The sequence below is a fragment of the Protopterus annectens genome, chromosome 2.part1 (genome assembly GCF_019279795.1).
Source record: "Protopterus annectens isolate FY-2018-M chromosome 2.part1, PAN1.0, whole genome shotgun sequence".
NCBI classification, from domain to species: Eukaryota; Metazoa; Chordata; order Ceratodontiformes; family Protopteridae; genus Protopterus; species Protopterus annectens.
This window is the reverse complement of record NC_056729.1, coordinates 401,688,476-401,709,459: the sequence shown is the minus strand read 5'-3', so window position 1 is coordinate 401,709,459 and position 20,984 is coordinate 401,688,476.

Below are 20,984 nucleotides of genomic sequence, written 5' to 3'. Positions count from 1 at the left end.
AAGATGTGACCCTACTGTGCCAACAGATGTTTGCAATCTCATATTAACTTTCTTACTCTTATAAGTTAAGATTATAGATCCATCAAAACCAGCTACAGTGGTTGGGCTGTGTCTGTCTGCATTTTTCCACAAAAATTGCCCAATGACTAACACTGTAGCTTTATTATTAATCAAATATTTTCCCAAAGCATTGCTTCTTTCATTGCCCTTATAAAAGTTTTCCCATTATGTTCTGTGGACAGAGGTGTAAAGAAGACAAAGGGAATATGGGAAGTAAACTGGCAATTATTTGATGTGTCTATCTCTCTCCGTATATAATATAGCATATTATTTGAACACTATAATGGAAGATTATAAACATGTTTGCAGTTAGTGGTTGTGAATGGTGAAGATGTATACAAGAAATATAATTTATATTTCCTTTGGACTCTTGGGAGTGCTTGTGGTGGCTGTGGATAACTAGGGAATCACAGAAGAATTAGAGGGTACTATGTTGAAAAACATGGCTGAGACAGATTTAACTGATTAAAATATTTATTTATTTATTTTTATTTTATCATTTGTTGGACGGGTTAGTCCCACAAGGCCCATGGCTACTTTTCATTAGAAACCAGAAGTAGTATTCACATTAAGTAGGAGAAATGTGACCAGAACACCAGTTAACTCCCCCTGCTCTTTTTAATAAGTGGATCTTAATAAGTGGATCATTTACATCCACCTGCATTACCACCAACTCAGGCAGAGACCTAATTTTAACATCCCATGCATTCTGAGGCTTGTGAGAAAAGATCTGCATTCATTACTCATGGATTTCTATTATTATACAACATAAGGGAGTTGAAATTGTGGATGGTACTGAAAGTCCTGCTACATCTCTGTTGAGTGGGCTAAAGTAGAAAGGTGTTCGGTTAATGTTGAGCAGCCACTTGTTTGTACTATTTGATTGTGATTCTTTACTTGAGCAGCAGTTAGTTGTTTCCACTGCTACTAATAGTATTTGATAAAAGAAGGGGCTACAGTACATGTGGCAGAGTTTGGCTGGAGTCATAGATAAGAGAGAAAAGAGAATAACAAATGGAAGTATCTGAAACAGTTTTCACTCTGTCAGAATTCAGATAAACCATCTTTTGCAAAGGTGGCATCAAAGATGAATGTAACTTGTTTTGCACAATGTATTGGTGAGGAATCATCTCAGTAATGTCTCCTTTACAGAGGAGTGTACATGTGACATCACAATACCTGCCTACATTCCTTAGAACTGCTTAGGGAGAACTATGCTTTGTAGAAGCTGTAAAAGTCTTGGAGATATCTTCCTATGAATTCCCCTTACACAGTGATTTACTGTGCACATGCAGATACGACTTTACACTAAGAGGGTGACAAAAATTTAAGTGAAGCGTTGGCTGTGACTCCACTATAATTTAATATAAAAAATTATCTGTATACAGCTATTTGAGAATCCATTGCTCATTATCTGATAAAAATGATCTCAACATTTATCAAATGTGACTCTTATGCCTGATGATGAGCATAGTTTAATTTAACCTGGCATACCCAGAACATTATACACATGAATAGGGGAGGGGAGCTATATATTAGTCTGTAATGTAGACATGTGTCTTGCATTCTCTGTGGTAAGATTCAGCACACCAGTAAGACTTTCTACTAAAGAACTGCATGCATTCTTTGTTGCTTTTGATTATTTTTGGAACAAATATTTAGTTTGCTTGCAGAAGAAAAATACTCCCTAAACTCAGTTGGCTGCCTGAAATCTCCACATCTGACCAACAACACAGTGGATTAAACAGGGAAATAAAAAACTTAATAAAGACTAAAGTGTCTGCAGTGTATGTCCTTCAAAATTTCAGATTCTTTTTAAATGCCTTTGCATGATAGTGACTTGCACACTAATCGATCGCTATAGTCCAGATTCCCCTCCTCCCAAAACCCTAAATAGCTAATTTTTGATCTCTCTCTGTCTCTCTCTCATTAACTTTAATGCAAAAAAAACAAGTATTTACTTCAAACTGTGAACGGACTCTTCTTGCTATCATAAGACACTGATGTGGGGCATAGCAAAATAGCTGATAGTTTTTGTTTCTGCCTACTGGTCCAACTCATGGTTCAACTCACTCCATTCACCCTTGTTGTGCTCGAGCTCACTCTGTCCCCCTACCCTAACCCCAATTCCCACACATCCCATTACACAGAAACTTATACTCTTATAACTTCACCCCTAATTTACTCCACCCAGTCATAATCCTTCCTCATCACTTCTGATTTATACCACACCCCACTTCCTAATTAACACATATCTCACCCACTTTACAATATCATATTTTTTCCCATGCTCAACATTTTTCCGCCATCTCTCCTTCCTAGCTATCTACTATAATCTCACACTATTCTACATTACCTTCTACATTTACTGCACATCCAAATCCTTTCTACTGTTACTCCCATCTATGCAACTTCTTCTAACCATGCATTCATCTAGAACACTCATTCTCAGTTTCTCACTTTTCACCATACTTTTCTTTCCTCTAGTTCACTTCACTGTATTAAACCCTATCCCCCCCAAATCTGCAACTACCTCTTCTTCCTTACCCAAACAGTCTAATAGCAATAGAGACATATCACCTAGCCTTTATCAAACAAATCCCCTCTTCCAATACAAATTTAAAAATATTCCTTTTAAAAATGAAAACCCTCATATATAAACAATTCTACAAAAAAACTTCAAACATACCTTACCAAATTTCCCACTAACCGAAAACCAATATTAAACTCTTTCAAGTTTACTAGTGTATGTTTATGTTGTGACATGGTACCACTAAATCTCCAAAGTATTGCAACAATGCTGGAGTATTTCTCCTCAGGCCTCTGCTGAAAATTGGCTTTGTTCCAAGTCAGATGTTTCCGATAAACAATTTTTAAATCAAAATAAATAAAAATAATAAAAAATAAAATTTTTAGTTTTCATGCTTGGGTCACTCATAATCAACCAGCTATTGTTGCCATTATGGAAACCTGGCTAAAACCTTATATTACAGACGCTGAATTTCTCCCCCAAGGCTTTCTAGCTATACAATCTGACTGACCCAAGAAGAAAGAAGGAGGTGTAGTAATACTTTTTTCTAATACCTATAATATAGTTCTATATACAAATTCTATTCCACAATTTTCTAATGCCGAAATTCTCATTTCTTTCCTAAAAATGAACAACTGTGAAACATCTGTGTATCATTGCCCTTTATATATCTCCAGGGAACAATATACCTTTATTAGAAGAAAGATATCCTAGCCTGGATTACTAGCAATATTAAAAATGAAACTGTCATCTTAGGTGATGTAAATATCAGTTAGTTAGACCTCAACTCCAACTTTCATAGTTTCATAGTTTCATAGTATAGTACTAGGCTATCTGCCCTGGGGCATTTGTAAGCCTAGCCATAGTGATGTGGCTTTTGCCACCCCATGAAATGGTACAAAAATGTACAGAATAAATCTAGAATACTGTGCCTCTGTCTAGTAGTGACACAATGAAGGTACCCTTATATAATAGAATTAGTTTACTGTGCCCCTGTCTAGCAGTGACACAGATGTGACCCCTGGGGTAAACTTACGATCTCCCATCCACTCATCAAGATTTCTCTTGAAGAGAGTCAGTGAGGGGCTCTGCCTAATACGAACTGGGATCCTGTTCCAAAGCATGGGAAGCCTCTGGGTTATGAATCTATCCCTCCAGCATGTCCTATTCATACTTGTGCCGAGGTTTAAGTCTTTAGCTCTCGTGGTCCTGATGGATTTGGATTTTTTGAGGTGGAGCATGTCCATCAGATCCTGATTGGACATGGCCTTGTACGTCAGGCAGAGATCACCTCTGAGCAGGTGGTATGCTACTGAATAGAGCTGAAGTTTCTTTAGTCTGGCAGAATAAGACATATGTTGGAGACCCTTGATCCTTTTGGTGAGGTACTTTTGTGGTCTCTCCAGCTGTTGCAAATGCTGGGTGAGGTACACACCAAATGGGGCATTGTACTCAATCATGGGTCTGATGAGGGAGGAATATAGGGGTACAATGACATCCTTGGATCTGGATGTGAATCCCTTCATGATGAGGTGTGTGAGGTAGAATGTTTTTCTAACCACTTTGGCAACGTGGGTGTCAAATGAGAGGTCGCTGTCTACTTGGGTCCCTAGGTCTCTGATTACTTTTTCCATACTCAGTGGGTTGCTGTCTATGTGATAATTTGTGGGTACTTTGTTTTTTCCAAAAGGGATGACTATACATTTTTTGGCATTTAGTTTAAGGCCGTGACTAAGGCACCAGTTGTCCGTTTCAGTGAGGCCTTTAAGTAGGATGTGTGTGTCTGCTGGTGTATCGACTATGTGCCTAGTTTGCAGTCATCTGCGAACTTTGTCAGCCACAGCCCTCCCATGTTTGCTTTAACATCTGAGAAATAAACGCCGAACAAGAGGAGTCCCAGGACAGATCCCTGTGGGACACCACTTGTGACTGGCTTTGAATCTGACATTGCTCCAGCGATTTTAACTTTATGGGTTCTGTCCTTTAGCCAGTTTGCAACCCATCTAGTGACATAAGGGTTTACTTTTAAGCTGTTTAGCTTATCTATGATGCCTGAGTGGGGTATTGTGTCGAAGGCCTTAGCCAAGTCCAGGTATGCTGTATGGACTGCTTTGCCCTCATCAATGGCTCTAGTGACTGTTTCAAAAAAGTCAACCTGGTTTAAAAAGCAGGCTCTGCCCTTTACAAAGCCGAACTGGGTGGGGTCAAGTGTCTGTAGGTCCCCTATGTCTCTGTTTATGAGTTCCATAATGGTTCTTTCCATAGCTTTGCAGACCAGGCTAGTTAAGCTTATGGGGCGGTAGTTTCCAGGGTCTGTAGAGGCACCCCCCTTGTGGAGTGGGACCACTGTTGCTGTACGCCAGTGTTCAGGTACATATCCTGAAGTAAGGCTAAGGTTAAATAGCATTTTTATGTGTGGGTTTAGCTCCTCTTGGAGTTCACGTAACACGCACCCCGGGATACCGTCAGGTCCCATTGATGCTGTGTTTTTGCTTTGTTTAGGGCGGTTCTCACTTGGACATCTGAGATGACAGGGAGATTACATTCAGCTGGGATAAGTATTTCTTCTTTTGGGGGTGAAGGAGGGAGAAATTTGCACTGAACCTGTCAGCCAGAATGTTAGCAATATCTGTGGGTTCAGTGTATTTTTTGTTGTTGTGAACCAACTCTGAGCATATCTGAGGGTTTCCACCCAGGTTTCTAACATAGCTGAAGAAGGCTTTGTGGTTATCTTTAGTGTCCTTAGCGATTCTTCTCTCAAAGTTTGCCTTGGATGTTTTTATGAGAGAATGTAGTTTTCTGCTAATGTTGATCAGAGATGTCTTCCCTTCATGGGATTTCACTCTGACGTGCAGTAGCTTCCTTCTTTTGTTATACAATTTGCTTATGGCTGAGGTCCACCAGACAGGACGCTTACATTTGGTGGAGAGGGACTTGGATTTGTTTGGGATTGCATGATCCATGCATTCTTGCAGATGTCCATAGAAAGCATTTGTGAAGGATTCGGCATTGTGGGATGTGGTATCCACTGGCACAGTGGGCTTAAAGGATACCATCTCAGTCTTAAGAAGAGTGAAGTCTGCTTTTGAGAAGTTTTTCACTGTGGTCTTTTGTGCTGGGGGTGGAGGTGGGATATGTATATCCAGGGTGATTAGTTTGTTGTCAGATCTCACTAGTGAGGGGTATACTTCCGGTGTTGAGCATTTTGTCCCCATATTTGTGATGATCAGGTCTAGTATATTATCTCCCCTAGTGGGAGAGGTGACTAGTTGTTCCAGTGCATTTGAATTTATGAATTCCAGGAACCTTTGGGCTAGGGTATTAGGGCTAGAATAATGTACCCAATCTATGTTTGGGTAGTTGAAGTCTCCTAGTATGATGGTATTTTGTGATACATTCATATCCTCCAATGTCTTCAGGAAGGCTGAGTGGGGTTCTTGAGATTGGGAGGGTGGTCTGTAACATGCTGCCAGTTGTATAGCAGTTTTGCCTATGGTTAGTTGCACCTGTATGGTCTCTGATGCTTCATGTGTTGCTACTAACCTGGAAGTGTGGGTGTCCTTTATGAATATGGACACTACCCCTCCCTTTGTGGTTCGGCCCGGGTTTTGGGGCCGAAAAGCATGATATGAGGTATAGCCTGGTAGTGCTGGGGTGCTCTCAGGAGCCTTAAACCAGGTTTCAGTTACTGCACAGACGTCGATGTTCTCCATGCTGAGGAGTACATCAAGTGCCTGCATCTTGAGATTTAGACTTCTGGCGTTGAGCAGCATTACCTTTAGTTTTTTTCCATTTTTGTTTTCTAAGGAGGTGGGTTTGTCTTTTGAGCCTTGCCTAAAAAAGGCAATATGGGGGTGGCAAGAGCCTTAGCCAATATCCGGAAGCCCAGTGGTGACAGGTGTAAGCCATCCCTTGCGAAGCAGCGTGGCTTGTCCAACATATCATACCAGGCGGACAAACATTGGATCCCCTTTGAATGACACCAGTACTTGAGCCAATTGTTAAAGCTGATCATCTTGTCTTTGTATTGTGGTATCATTCTTGGTGAGGGCAAGATGCTGCTCAGGGTCAGGGTCATACCAGCCTGAGCTACATAATCGGAGAGCTCCTCTATGTCTATTTTCATGTAGTCCAGGGAGGTACGTCTCAGGTCATTCACACCAGCATGGACAATGACGGAGTCATATTTGTACTTGCTTTGGAGTGACCTGAGTGCGTGTGTTATGTGGCAGATCCTAGCTCCTGATAGACAGCTCACAGTCACCTTCTCCTTGTTCAGCCTGGTCAGTGGGACATCAGTGTGTTTGACTATGGAGTCACCTATTACTACTGTATCAGGCAAGGTGTTTGGCCTTAAGGGCTGCGATTGGTCGACACACTGATTTATTGAAGTATGTGTTGTATGTGTTTTGTTTTGAGGTGGTGGATTTTTGGATGTCTGCTTTGGGAGCCTCTGTTGTTTTGGTAAGTTTTTTATTACAGCCCCCGAGTATGTCTTTGTGTTTTTATGTGTTTGGTTTGCAGTTGTGGTAGGTCTATGTGGGACTGGGATTGTTGTGTGTGTGGTTGCCATCTCCTCCTGTCTGGTCATGCCAGCCCTGAGTTGAGACAGTTCAGCCTCCAGTTTGGCTATATAGTTGCATCTCTCACATGTATTTGTGTTTGTTGGGAGGAGGAGAGGGTTGTCTGTGTACATGAGACAATTGTAGCATTGTCTCAAGATACCCAGATTGACCAGCTGAACTGGAGACAACGCCAGTAATCTACCACTCGACATGCTAGAACAGTATAAGGGAGTGGTATACCTTTAAGGGAAGTGGATCTTCACAGGGGTGGTAAGTAGATGTAGTGCTTTACTTAGTACGAGAGTGCTTACTTAGTAGAGAAATATTGAGAACAAGTGCTAGGCTTATAATACAGTGAGTAGTCTGGTTATACTAAGAGCAGAGCTTCCTTAAGGGAAAATTTGAAGAGCAGACTTGGCGGGGCCAGAAAAATTTTAACCTTGTTTAACCAGCGCTGCGCTATGCGCACAACTGCGCAAAGCCGTGCAAATGCGGATTTTAAACAGATAACTACAAAAGAGCTAGAAATGGTCCAAAACAACCAATTACTACAGCTTCTTGTGCTGAGGTCACTTCCCCCAAGGTCAGGTAGGCTGCTCAAGGCTCCCCACTCCCACTGGTGAGCAAAGAAACTTCCTTCTATCCAAGTAAGGTAATGGACAACACAGGAACTACACCACAGCCCAGAATACAGCAATGCCTGTAAACTGGTCTAAACTAGTCGAGGAAGGCGGGAAAACAAGGATTATTTTTTGTTTTTTTGTTTTTTTGGTAGAAACACACAGAAAATGCAGAAACAGTGCTAAATTAGTTACACAGGCTAGCACACTTTAGTGGGCAGCCTCCACAGTTAAATTAAACAAACAAACAAGCAAACTTTCGAACAAATTCAACTAAAATGTAACTTTAAGTGCAGATTTTAAAATAATGCAGCAATCGGTTAAAAACAGTTCAGGCTAGTTCAAGGTAAGCTACAGAAGCTATTCCAAGTGAAAAAAGCAAAGATACTTAAATCCAGAAGGTAGTCACTTTTCTGAGTTCCCTGCTGCTAGGACCACTCTGTAAACCCACGTGGAGCTTGTCTGAGCAGTATAGCCAGAAAAAATGCCCAGAGGCGGATTTTAAACAGTGAACTACAAAAGAGCTAGAAATGGTCCAAAACAACCAATTACTACAGCTTCTTGTGCTGAGGTCACTTCCCTCAAGGACAGGTAGGCTGCTCAAGGCTCCCCACTCCCACTGGTGAGCAAAGAAACTTCCTTCTATCCAAGTAAGGTAATGGACAACACAGGAACTACACCACAGCCCAGAATACAGCAATGCCTGTAAACTGGTCTAAACTAGTCGAGGAAGGCGGAAAACAAGGATTATTTTTTGTTTTTGTTTTTTGGTAGAAACACACAGAAAATGCAGAAACAGTGATAAATTAGTTACACAGGCTAGCACACTTTAGTGGGCAGCCTCCACAGTTAAATTAAACAAACAAACAAGCAAACTTTCGATCAAATTCTACTAAAATGTAACTTTAAGTGCAGATTTTAAAATAATGCAGCAATCAGTTAAAAAACAGTTCAGGCTAGTTCAAGGTAAGCTACAGAAGCTATTCCAAGTGAAAAAAAAGCAAAGATACTTAAATCCAGAAGGTAGTCACTTTTCTGAGTTCCCTGCTGCTAGGACCACTCTGTAAACCCACGTGGAGCTTGTCTGAGCAGTATAGCCAGAAAAAAATGCCCAGAGGCGGATTTTAAACAGTGAACTACAAAAGAGCTAGAAATGGTCCAAAACAACCAATTACTACAGCTTCTTGTGCTGAGGTCACTTCCCCCAAGGACAGGTAGGCTGCTCAAGGCTCCCCACTCCCACTGGTGAGCAAAGAAACTTCCTTCTATCCAAGTAAGGTAATGGACAACACAGGAACTACACCACAGCCCAGAATACAGCAATGCCTGTAAACTGGTCTAAACTAGCCGAGGAAGGCGGGAAAACAAGGATTATTTTTTTGTTTTTTTGTTTTTTTTGGTTGAAACACACAGAAAATGCAGAAACAGTGATAAATTAGTTACACAGGCTAGCACACTTTAGTGGGCAGCCTCCACAGTTAAATTAAACAAACAAGCAAACTTTTGATCAAATTCTACTAAAATGTAACTTTAAGTGCAGATTTTAAAATAATGCAGCAATCAGTTAAAAAACAGTTCAGGCTAGTTCAAGGTAAGCTACAAAAGCTACTCAAAGTGAAAAAAAAGCAAAGATACTTAAATCCAGAAGGTAGTCGCTTTTCTGAGTTCCCTGCTGCTAGGACCACTCTGTAAACCCACGTGGAGCTTCACACAACTCATCAATTTCCCAACCAGACCTAATAGAAACAATGATTGTGGTTCTGTTTTATACTGGATTCTAGTCTCCAGCCTTAGCAAAATCTCTGCAGCTGGAACCCTCCTGAGCACCCTGAGTGACCAACTTCCCACTTATGTTCACCTTGCTCCATCCTCCTGTCAAAATCAATACCAATATAAACAAATTAGGAGCCTGACTAAATTTAACCCACATACTTTCATCTATATTCTAAACAAGGTAAACTGGCATATTCTAAAAACACTCCCTCTCAATGACACTGTCAACTATTTTAACGCTACTTTTTTTGAATACACAAAATAGCCCTGCATCCCTTTGTACAAAGAAGATCAGAACAAAGCATGTCCCATGACTAACTAAGCCTACTAATGAGCTAATGAGCACTAGGGATAAAGTATGGAAGCATTGACAAGCTAACAAAAGCACTCCAGGCCTGCTAAAATTTAAACAACTCCGTAACCAGGTAAAAAGACTTGTTAACAAAGACAAAAAAAAACTCTATCTAAAACTTCAATCCAACCACAAGCAGAACCCCCAAAATTCTGGAACTATTTCATCACTACTACATCCAGGCACAAAAAGCAAATCATGGCCACATTCTGACAAATCATCTCAAGAAATAGCTACTGTCTTTAATTCTTACTTTATCAATACAATATCTGACATCACAGCTAAATTTCCCAAAGTACAGTGCAGTGCAAACAATACATACCCATCAAAACTTTCTGCTTACTTCCCCTCCACTACATCTACCTTTTATAACCCACAACTCTACAGCTACTTTCACTCTAAATCCCATTCCATTTACCACAATAAGGAGACTGCTTCTAAAAGTCAAACCTTGCTTTAACACTCTTGACAATATACTCTGTGAATATCTAAAACTTGCAATAGATGCTATTGCCTACCCTATAAGTAGAATTCTCAATAGATCCATGCAAGAATCCTATGTCCCTAAAACCTGGAAAAAATCACTTATTCTCCCTCTTCATAAAGGCAGCAACTACAGTATACTGATATCACTAACTTCCAACCTATTGACATTTTCTCTCCAGTCTCCAAACTCTTGGAAAAATTTATTCATTTTCAACTCCTTAACTTTCTTCTTCAAACCCAAATCCTGTCACCTACACAACATGGATTCCAGCCAGGTCATAGTACGACAACTGCACTAATATCTTTTATGGATACAGTGAACAAAGGCCATGATGCAGGAAAAATCATTTCTAACTTCTTCCTAGATCTATCAAAGGCATTTGACACGATTTGCCAACCTTTACTTCTAACCAAACTCGTTTACATTGGACTATCTCCCCTACGCTAAACTGGTTCTCAGGTTATTTAAAAGACAGACAACAAGCTGTCAAATGGCAACACTCTACCTCTCCATATCTTAACATTTCTACCGAGTTTCCCCAAGGCTCCATACTTGGACCCCTCCTAGTCAGCATTGTCATTATCACTTCCATTCTTCTATGCAACAGAAAGCTGTTATGCAATATGCACATGACTCAGCTATTGTATGTTCCACTGATTCCATTTCTGACCTACAACATAAAACTCAAATGGCCTTCTCCACTACTGAAACCTGGATGTACAACAACCATCTAGTCCTAAACCCAACTAAAACCAAGATTATGCTATTCACCCCCCAAAAAACAACTCCATTAAACAAAACCCAATTAATTGTTCATTCTCAAAGCAACACTATAATTGAAGTTGTTACCCACACAAAACTGATAGGAGTTACTATAGATGAACACCTGAAATTTGACCTGCACATACAACATAATATCTGCAAAACTCACCAAAAGCTAAGAATTCTCTAAAACATAATCACTTCCTAAGCCCCTCCACTAAACAAACCTGTGCTTCCACTTACCTGCTACCCTCACTCTTCCATGGCACCTCTCTACTTAACATCCAGTCCTCTCTAAAAGCTAAAACTGGAGACTTGCTACAACAAAATTGCTACATTTGCAACAAACTCCAAATACTCCACCCATCACTGTACTGCTCCACACTCCCTAAAATGACTCAAACTTCCACACTATCTCTCCTACTAACAACTAACTACTGCACATAAAATGATCTTTAAACCCTCCAAATGTTATGCCCTTATCTCAATATTTACTTACTACCATAAACAGGCCTGTCAGATCTAAGAATCAGCAACTCTTGCAGGTACATAAACCAAACCTTCCACCTGGCCAGCTTCTTTACTTCTGCTCTGTAGCCAAAAATTGGAATACTCTACCTTTACCCATAATAATTATCCAGGATCCTGTCCATTTCAAAGCTTCACTACGTGACTACCTATCTTCCATCTGGAATTGTACCTGTACCAAGCCTCCTTAGACTATTTATTACAATTCATGTTTTCCTATCTAATGCCAAATAATATTGAGTGAAAATAATAACCTGTAAATGCATGTGTATTCACTTAACTGTTGTTTCCTGTCTGCCATTTTTTGTCAAGTAATTTTGTTAACATTTTGTACGTATTTCTGAATTTCTATGAACATATTATGTATTCACTCTTGTTCTTATACTGTGGAGCTTTTTTCCCAGTTCTCCACTGAAAACGAGCTCTGAATGGCCTAGTGGACTTTCTCTGTAAACAAAATGCAATAAATGAATAGATAAATAAATACTGATTATTTTTAGAAAGAAGTTTTTCTGAAATTCTCCTTTGCTGTCTCTAATAAGTTTGAAATTTTTTCTGTATCTGTTCTTATTTGGTACCCCCGGTGGTGGTGCTGCGGTAGCGTTGTCGGCCCACAGTTAGACATTGCCCATTCGATTCTCAGTTAGAGCGTCTTCTGTGTGTCGACATGCATGAATGGGCATTCCTTCGTTGAAGGTTGTGCGTTAGTCCTGGCAAGCCAGCACATGAAAGTCTACTGCCAATCATTAGTGGACCGGAGTTCCACTGTGGCGACCCCTAACCGGGAAAAGCCGAAAGACACAAATCTGTTCTTATTTGGTAAAGGCACAGGATCAGAGGAAATACAAGTGATTCACAAGATCTTGTAAAACTTGTCAATACCCCTCAACCCCTCATGTTGAACCCATCCAATATATGTGAGATTTTGTAGCCATTGGACATTGCAGGCATAAAGTACAGACAGAGGAGAAATTTAATTAGAGAGAGAACACACAGTTTAAAACTCTCACTACTCACATGTTTGCAAAAATTAAATGCAGGGAAAAGGGAGTATAGGGATATAAATCTTCTTAGGTTTGTAGCTTAGGTAGTTCTGGGTAACTAACGTATTGAGAATAGTTTTCAAGGAAAAGAAGAAGAAGGAATGTTGTAATGTACTGTTGTCTTCCTTACCTTATGCTGATGTGATTAGTCATTTACTTCACAATGAAATAGATGTCAGATGTGGGCTGGGCTCAGTAAGGACTTGGGAGGATATAACAAGATTTGGGAAATGATCTGTGTTCTCACTGTTCTGTTAATGTGTACATAAGTCATTAGCAGTCTTTTATTTGTATGATTGACATGCGTACTTCAGGAATCATGTTTTCAAAGGTAGAATAGTTGTTTTGTAGTCATTAACGCCTATGTCTCCACAGAGTATAGAGGAAATTTATTTATTTTATTTTATTTTATTTAACATTTGTTAACCTGGTAGGTGAACTGATCCAAGGAGCCTTTTCAGTCATAAACCAAGCCAGAGAGAGGCCAGACAGTATCAATAAACCCACAACAAAATGCAGAACTATTTACATAGAAATTTATATTGGTATTGGCAGTAACACCAGAGATAGCATAGCACTGAAATAGAAGTTATGTAATTACCATAACGTTCCATGTGAGTTGTTTATCTCGCCTTTAAAATCACTGATGGGTTGGAGCCAATCCTCGGCTCCGACACGGCCGATAGCAAGCTCAAGGTTTGCCAGTAGCTCGAGACCAGCCCCTTATCCCACCATGCACTGCTAGAATTACCTCAGATCTTATTTGCTGTGAATAATAGTCTATACACACACATATATATATATATATATATATATATATATATATATATATATATATATATATATATATATATATATATATATATATATATATATATACAACCTATACATACTCTCTTATATATATCTACAAAGAAGAGTACCCAAATGGAAAGAGAAATATTGAATAACCAGGATGGCACTAGCCTCTAAGTCAACAGTCAGCCAGGAGGGGGAAGGAGGATGGATGAATAAAGGCGAGATAAATAACTCACATGGATCATGGGAGTATGTTCTTCAGTACTGTAGAACCAAATGAAGAACTGTCCCTAGAAGCCTTATCTACTTTGTAATGTGAGATAAAGGTATGAGGGTTAGACCAAGTGGCTGCAGCGCAAATATCATCAAGGGGCAATTTAGCTTGAAAAGCAGAAGAGGTAGAGACAGTTCTGGTAGAATGAGCTTTTGGTTTGTGCGTTAAAGGCATGTTCACATTTTCATAAACAAAGGATATACAATCGGATAACCATTTAGATAAGGCTGTTTTAGCCACTGGATTGCCTTTTCTTGCTTCAGAGAAGGCTACAAAAAGTTGATCTGATTTCCTAATATCCTTAATTCTGTCAAGATAAAATCTGAGCTGTCTTTGAACATCAAGTTTGTGCAGCATATATTCTAAGTTGTTAGAATGGTTGGGGAAAAACACTGGTAGTTCAATGACCTGATTGATGTTTGACTCAGAACAGACTTTAGGTAAAAAAGAGGGGTTCGTTCTGAGAGATACTCTATCAGCATGAAAGATCATGTAGGGTGGTCTGATGGATAATGCTTGAAGTTCTGACACTCTGCGGGCAGACGTAGTGGCCACAAGAAAAATTGTTTTCCATGATAAGAATTTTAAATCACAAGAAAAAGCTGGTTCAAAGGGAAGAAGAATAAGTTGAGACAGTATAAGGTTTAAATTCCAGGGAGAAAAGGGAATTTTGATCGGAGGTCTCATATGAAGAACGCCTTTAAGGAAGGTTTTGAATAATTTACGGCGCATAATATTTTAGCCATCAAGACCAAGGTGAAAATTTGACATAGCAGCTAACTGAACTTGAACTGTAGCAGCTGCTGCCCCTTCCTTAAAAATTTTTGTCGAAAATTCCAAGATCAAAGATAGCAGAGCTCGAAAAGGGTCAATGTTCTGCACGTTGGCCCAAATAGAGAACCTTTTCCATTTGCTGCCATATAATTTCCAGGTAGATGGCTTGTGAGAGGACAAGAGAATCTGTCTTGTATCTTCTGAAATTGAATGAAGCCTGGCAATTAGGGGAAGTGAATTAGCCAAGCAGTCAGTTTCAGGGACTGTAGAGAAGGATGAAGGTCCCCTGATGGGTGCATCAGAAGGTCCGGAACTGGGTCCAGGATCCATGGATCCTCCAACAGATGATGGTGAAGAAATGGAAACCAAATCTGTCAAGGCCAGTATGGGGCCATGAGCATAACCTTCCTTCCCAGTGATTTTGCTTTCTGTAGAAATCTGGGTATTAATGGGAAGGGTGGAAATGCATAAAGGAGACCCGGGGGCCAATCGTGTAAAAGTGCATCTCTCGGGGGATGACCGGGAGGTGGTATCAGAGCAAAGTAGCTTCTGCATTTTGAAATGATGTGGCTGGCAAAAAGGTCGCAGCAAGGCTGGCCCCATTTGCAGAAAATCAACTCCGCAACCTGTTAATTGAGAGACCACTCGTGAGGGAGTAATATTGCCCTGCTTAGCTTGTCCGCTATGACTTTGGATTTTCCCAGAATGTGTGTTGCTAACAGAAAATGCTGGGATGACACAGCCCATTGCCAAACCCTGAGGGCTTCTCGACAAAGGGGGTAAGACTTGGTTCTGTCCTGCTTGTTCAAGTACCAGACTACTGACATGTTGTTGGTCTGAATTGCAATAGTCCCTAGAGGGAGAGAGTCCTGAAAGTACTGCAATGCCAGAAGTATCGCTCTCAGCTCTAGATCATTGATGTGCAGATGTGATTCTTGATCTGTCCATGTGCCTTGGGCAGTCTTTCCCTGAAAACGCACCCCCCCCCACCCTAACAGGGAAGCATCCGTGGTCACAGTGGCTACTGGGGGGATAGAACAAAAGGTCTCCCTACTGTAACATGAAGAGACGTCAACCACCACCGAAGGTCTCTCCTGCAAGAATCCGTGATAAGAATTATGTGGTGCATTGGTAGTTTCTGGTAAGACCACTGAGTGAAAAGAAGCCATTGAAGGATTCGCATATGCATCCTTGCGAATGGTATAGCCAGGATTGCTGCCGCCATCAAACCTAGTATTTTCAATACATCCACTGCTGTAACTTTGTTCTTTGACACCAGTGAGCTGACGTTTTGGCGAAAAAGGGAGACTCTTTCGATAGGGAGATGTAGAGTGGTGGTTGAGGTATCTAACTCTGCTTCTATAAAAACGGTATGCTGAGATGGCGATAAGGCAGACTTTTCGAAGTTGATCGTAATACCTGATTGATGGCAGAGTGTCAGAGTGTATTGTGCTGCCTGAGTCAATTAATGCCTAGTGGTAGTGGTGAGGAGCCACTCGTCTAAGTATGGAAACACCTGGAATCTTAGATGCCTCAGGTGAGCCGTGACCACTGCCATGCATTTGGTGAACACTCTGGGGGTTGAAGTGAGACCAAAGGGCAGGGCTCAAAACTGGTAATGATTGGCTCCCAGCCGGAAGTGCAGATGATCTCTGGAGCATCTGCCCATCTTTATGTGATAGAACGTGTCCTTGAGATCTATGGAGCACATCCAATCGCCTTTCCCTAAAAAGGGAAGAATGGACTGAAGCGTGACCATTCGGAACTTCTCTTTCTTTACAAACTTGTTGAGTCTGTTGAGGTCCAAGATAGGTCTCCAGTCCCCTGTTTTCTTTGGTACCAAAAAGAATCTTGAGTAAGTTCCAAATCCAACTTGGTCTGCTGGGACTGGTTGGATGACTCTTTTTTTCTAGCAATCTGTGGACCTCTACGATTGCTTGTTTCCTGAGATTGGGTGGAACATCTGGGATTTTTTTGATAGGAATAGGAGAGGTAAAGAACGGTATGAAATATCCTCTGGAAATGATGCTTTGTACCCAAGTATCCAATGTTATGTTTATCCAGGCTTCTGGGTACAAAGACAAGTGACCCCTGACTGCCTCCAGAGCCGAACAGTCGGGCCCCCTTTCAGGAGCACTGGTAGGACTGACCGGAGAACTGACTCCTGTCACGCTGTTGCTGTGGGCCCCCTCTGCCACGGGGGCAGCGTCTTACATTATAACCCCCTCCTCTGCCTCTAGAGGGGGTTTCACCACGTGTGTCATGAAAGCTGCTTGAGTTTTTTGGAACCACATCTCCCCCCCCAGGCCCCTTGGGGTAGGGCCGAGTAGGAGTGGAAAAGTGGACCCCAATGGCAGATAAAGTCTTGCCTTCCTGTTCACACCTGGTTAAAGTTTCCTTTACTTTGGGCCCAAACAGTGATGAGCCATCAAATGGGGTATTAATAAAAGAAGACTTGAAGGGTTCCACAAAGGAACAGAGATGCATCCAGGCTTGTCTGCGAAGAGCAATGCCTGAACTAGTGGCTGTACTCGAACCATCAGCTGCATAGGATATGAGATGCATGGACGTTTTCAATACTTAGTAAAGGGTAGCAAGCTGGGCTTTGACTTTGTCTGCCACTCCTGCAGCTACTAAACCCTGGAGAGTATCTCCTAGCTCTTTCAGAAGATCTCTCTGTAGTCTTGTAAAATGGGTCAAGTAGTTCAGTGATTGCAGAGAAAAAGTCGCCGAACTGAACATGCACTTCCCATATCTATCCATAACCCTAGAATCTCTGTTAGGGCGATGGATAGAAGAGGATGTCTCAGATACTTCCTTTTTGGTGGCTGCAGCCACCACATGGCATCCACAGGCACTCCTTTTGTCAAAAAAGGTTTATCGACTGGGGCAGATATGAATTTATTGGGTCTATGAGGGACAGGTTCCATGGCCTCCGGTGACTCCCACGCCTTACGAGAGATCAGATCCATGAGCTTGTCATAAGGCAGAGACACCCAAGAAGTGGAAGGCTGAGACCCAAAAGCCTTCAAGAGCACAGACTCATCCTCAGTAGGGGTCTTGTACTGCCAGTTGCCCCTCTGACTAAGGATCTCTAGTATCTCTGCAAAAGAGATATCCTCAGAGAGGGACTGAGGGGACTCTTCTGACTCATCTAAGTCCATGTCAGATGTCAAAGACTCCTGTGGGGAGTCTAAGTGCCTCCTCTTGCACAGTCTCTTTATGGGCACCTCCTCAGTGGGAGGGTCTGGGGAGGTCTCAGAAGAGCAGGGGACACCCTGTGGGGGTACTTGAGGCTCAGGGTGTCTACGCTTAGAGGGATCAGTAGATGCAGAAGTAGACACAAGAGCTTGAGGGGAGATGGAAAGCTGAACCGATGCTGATGTTATCTTTGGCGACAAAACTCTCCTCATAGCATCGAAGGAACAATGGCTCTGACGAGGAGGAGTGGATGGACCCGAGAGTACCGTCCGATCCTCCCGCACCGAAACCCTGGGCTCTGAGCCTGAGGTAGGAACCAAGCTCATCCGAGCTGAAGCCCCGAGAGGGAGAGTTGGCACCGACAAGTCTGTGCAACTATCCTCCCCGGACCCGACTGGAGAGCGTCGGCTCCTAGAGCCCTCGGTCGGTGCCGAGGACATCTGAGTAGATGGAGCCGATAACCCCGGAGTGGATATCAGCTCCAAGGGTCCAACCACCATTGGTTTGACTTCCCTCGGCTCCGAGAGTCCAGTACGGCCCGGAGGAGAATTTGACAAGTTCGGTTCCATGGTCTTCAGCACCGACAAGCTGGTCAGGGCCGACAACAATTTGGCAAGTCCTGGTGCCTGTAAAAGCTTCTGCACTAGCCGATCCATGTCCAAATCCAAAAGGCTGACTGAAGACTTAGCTGAGTACACCGAAGGTGCTGACTGGAGCAGAGGTGAAGAAGGAACTTCGGAGACAGTCTCCAAAACTAAAGGCTGGCTCTGAATCAAAGGTACACTCAACTCCGATGACTATGGAACCGATGACCCTCCTTCTGAAATTTTAGCCTTTTTGGATACCTTATCTGAAGACTTGGATTTTGAAGATTTGGAAGACGTACTAGCACCTTCATGGCTATTCAAAACCTCTGAAAAAGATTGATGTAGCAATCCTCTGTCTATAAGTTTCCTCCTTCTCTCCAAGAGTACTCTTGAATAGAAGGAGTGACAAATGCTACAGGTGTCTTGGAGGCGCTTGGCCCCCAAGCAGTAGACACATTGAATATGTCCGTCAGTGATGGACATTTTCTGCCCACAATCTGGGCATTTTTTAAAACCCGATTTGGGATGAGATTTCTCCCTATCCTCTGACATACTGAGAAAAAAACAGTAAATAGATTCACAAACAACTAAGCCCAACCCGGGCACTATCTACAACAGTAATATATATATATATATATATATATATATATATATATATATATATATATATTATATATATATATATATATATATATATATATAATTATATATAAATAAAAATATAATATAAATATGAAACTAAGAGTCCCACAGAAAAAAAAACTAACTGCTAAAGGGATTAATAGTAGGAAAAAGGGCTAAAGGCCCACACAAACTAAAAAGCCAAGTCCCTAATTTAAAACAATTTAAACTATCTAAACTGTCTAAACTATCTAAAAATAATAACACTAACACACACTACATAAATATATCGAAAAGGAAAACTTTTTTTAAAAACTTTTTAAAATCTTGCTGTTTCTAAAATGGTCCGACCTATCTGGATCACCGAGATCTCTTTTGCCGCGGCAAACTAGATCTGAGGTAATTCTAGCAGTGCATGGTGGGATAAGGGGCTGGTCTTGAGCTACTGGCAAATCCTGAGCTTGCTATTGGCCGTGTCAGAGCTGAGGATCGGCTCTAACCCATCAGTAAGAATAATCTGCGAGATTAACAACTTCACATTTATCATTTAGGATCAAATAGTTATGGATGTTCTTGTAGGTACAGTTCTGCTTATTTTTTATAGAAGTTTAGCAGGTATTGTGGCAGGATGTAGAAATCATCTGGTACTGTAGTTTTAGCTGGCAGATTTGGAAGGAGAACTTTGGAAAGTTTAGAAGGAAACACATATTAAATACAGGGCCACAGAGCTGGTACTAACTGAAGCCATTTTGTCAGATGTATATAAAATATTAAAGCAGCTTGGTCTGTACATATTACAGTGGGAATCAATGTACTGGGATTTGTTAAATACAGCTTTATTATGTACAACTTTAGTAACTTGAGTAAATTCTCATAATTATTCTTAACTGCACATTCGAAATTATAGTTTCCAGGTGTTGACCAGTTTAATTTTTCTTTGCAATTTTGTGCATCTACATTTTTAGGTGTTCCTTGCCAGAAACATGTGTGATGTGCACGTGTGTGTGTGTGTGTGTGTGTGTGTGTGTGTGTGTGTGTGAGAGCGATGTGTGTTTGAGTGAGACTGTTGTGCAGTGCAAAGAACAGTAATGTGTGTATTCAAATGTTTAAGAAGTTTTTTCAGTGATGTTTATGAATGCTTGTTTTACCGTTGGTTATTTTTATATTTGCTAAATGCAAATGTCCTAGTCTCATTTTCTGTGGAATCTCAGAAAGCTTCACTTTAAAGCTAGTAATGTCATAAAATAAAGTGCAAATTTATTAGCAATGAAGAAAATAAAACATATAACATCATAAAACATAAAAATAAAATATACAAAGGCATAGCAAAAAAAAAACTTTAACAGCTGTGAATAGATTGCATATGACTTTTCTTATTCAGTGAGTTAACCGATCTCGTAATAACATCACATACTGAGATATACTGTAACATACAATGAGTGCATAATCTGTGAACTTGACCTACACAGCAAGTTTGCTATCTCATCAAGAGATGGGTGCAAACTAATAAAGCAGCAAAGAAAAAACTGTGGATAAAGATGAAAAATAAAATGCATATTGTATGTGAATATATGAACTGCATAAATTACAGAGTACATTACTAAGACAGGACAATTTACACACAATGTGGAACAGATACATGATAATGACCCCTACCCCTGGGACCCCACCCAGTTTGGGTTTGTAAAAGGCAGATCATGTCTCCTAAACTTGATAGACTTCTTTGAAGCAGTCACCAAAGCCGTAGATGAGGGTAAGGTGGTTCACACAGCCTATCTAGATCTCGCCAAGGCTTTTGACACCATCCCCTACTCTGGAATTATAGATAAACTCACCAAACTAGGTATAACAACCCTTTTTAAGAAACAACTAAGAACTTTCCTTCTATCCCAGTGGCTATGCCCTTGTACTAATCCTGACTGACCTGCTTTTCTTTCATGCCTGTCACCTCTATGTCCTTATTACTCTTACCAATTTCATTTGTACTTTTCAGTATCACCCTGTAAGTA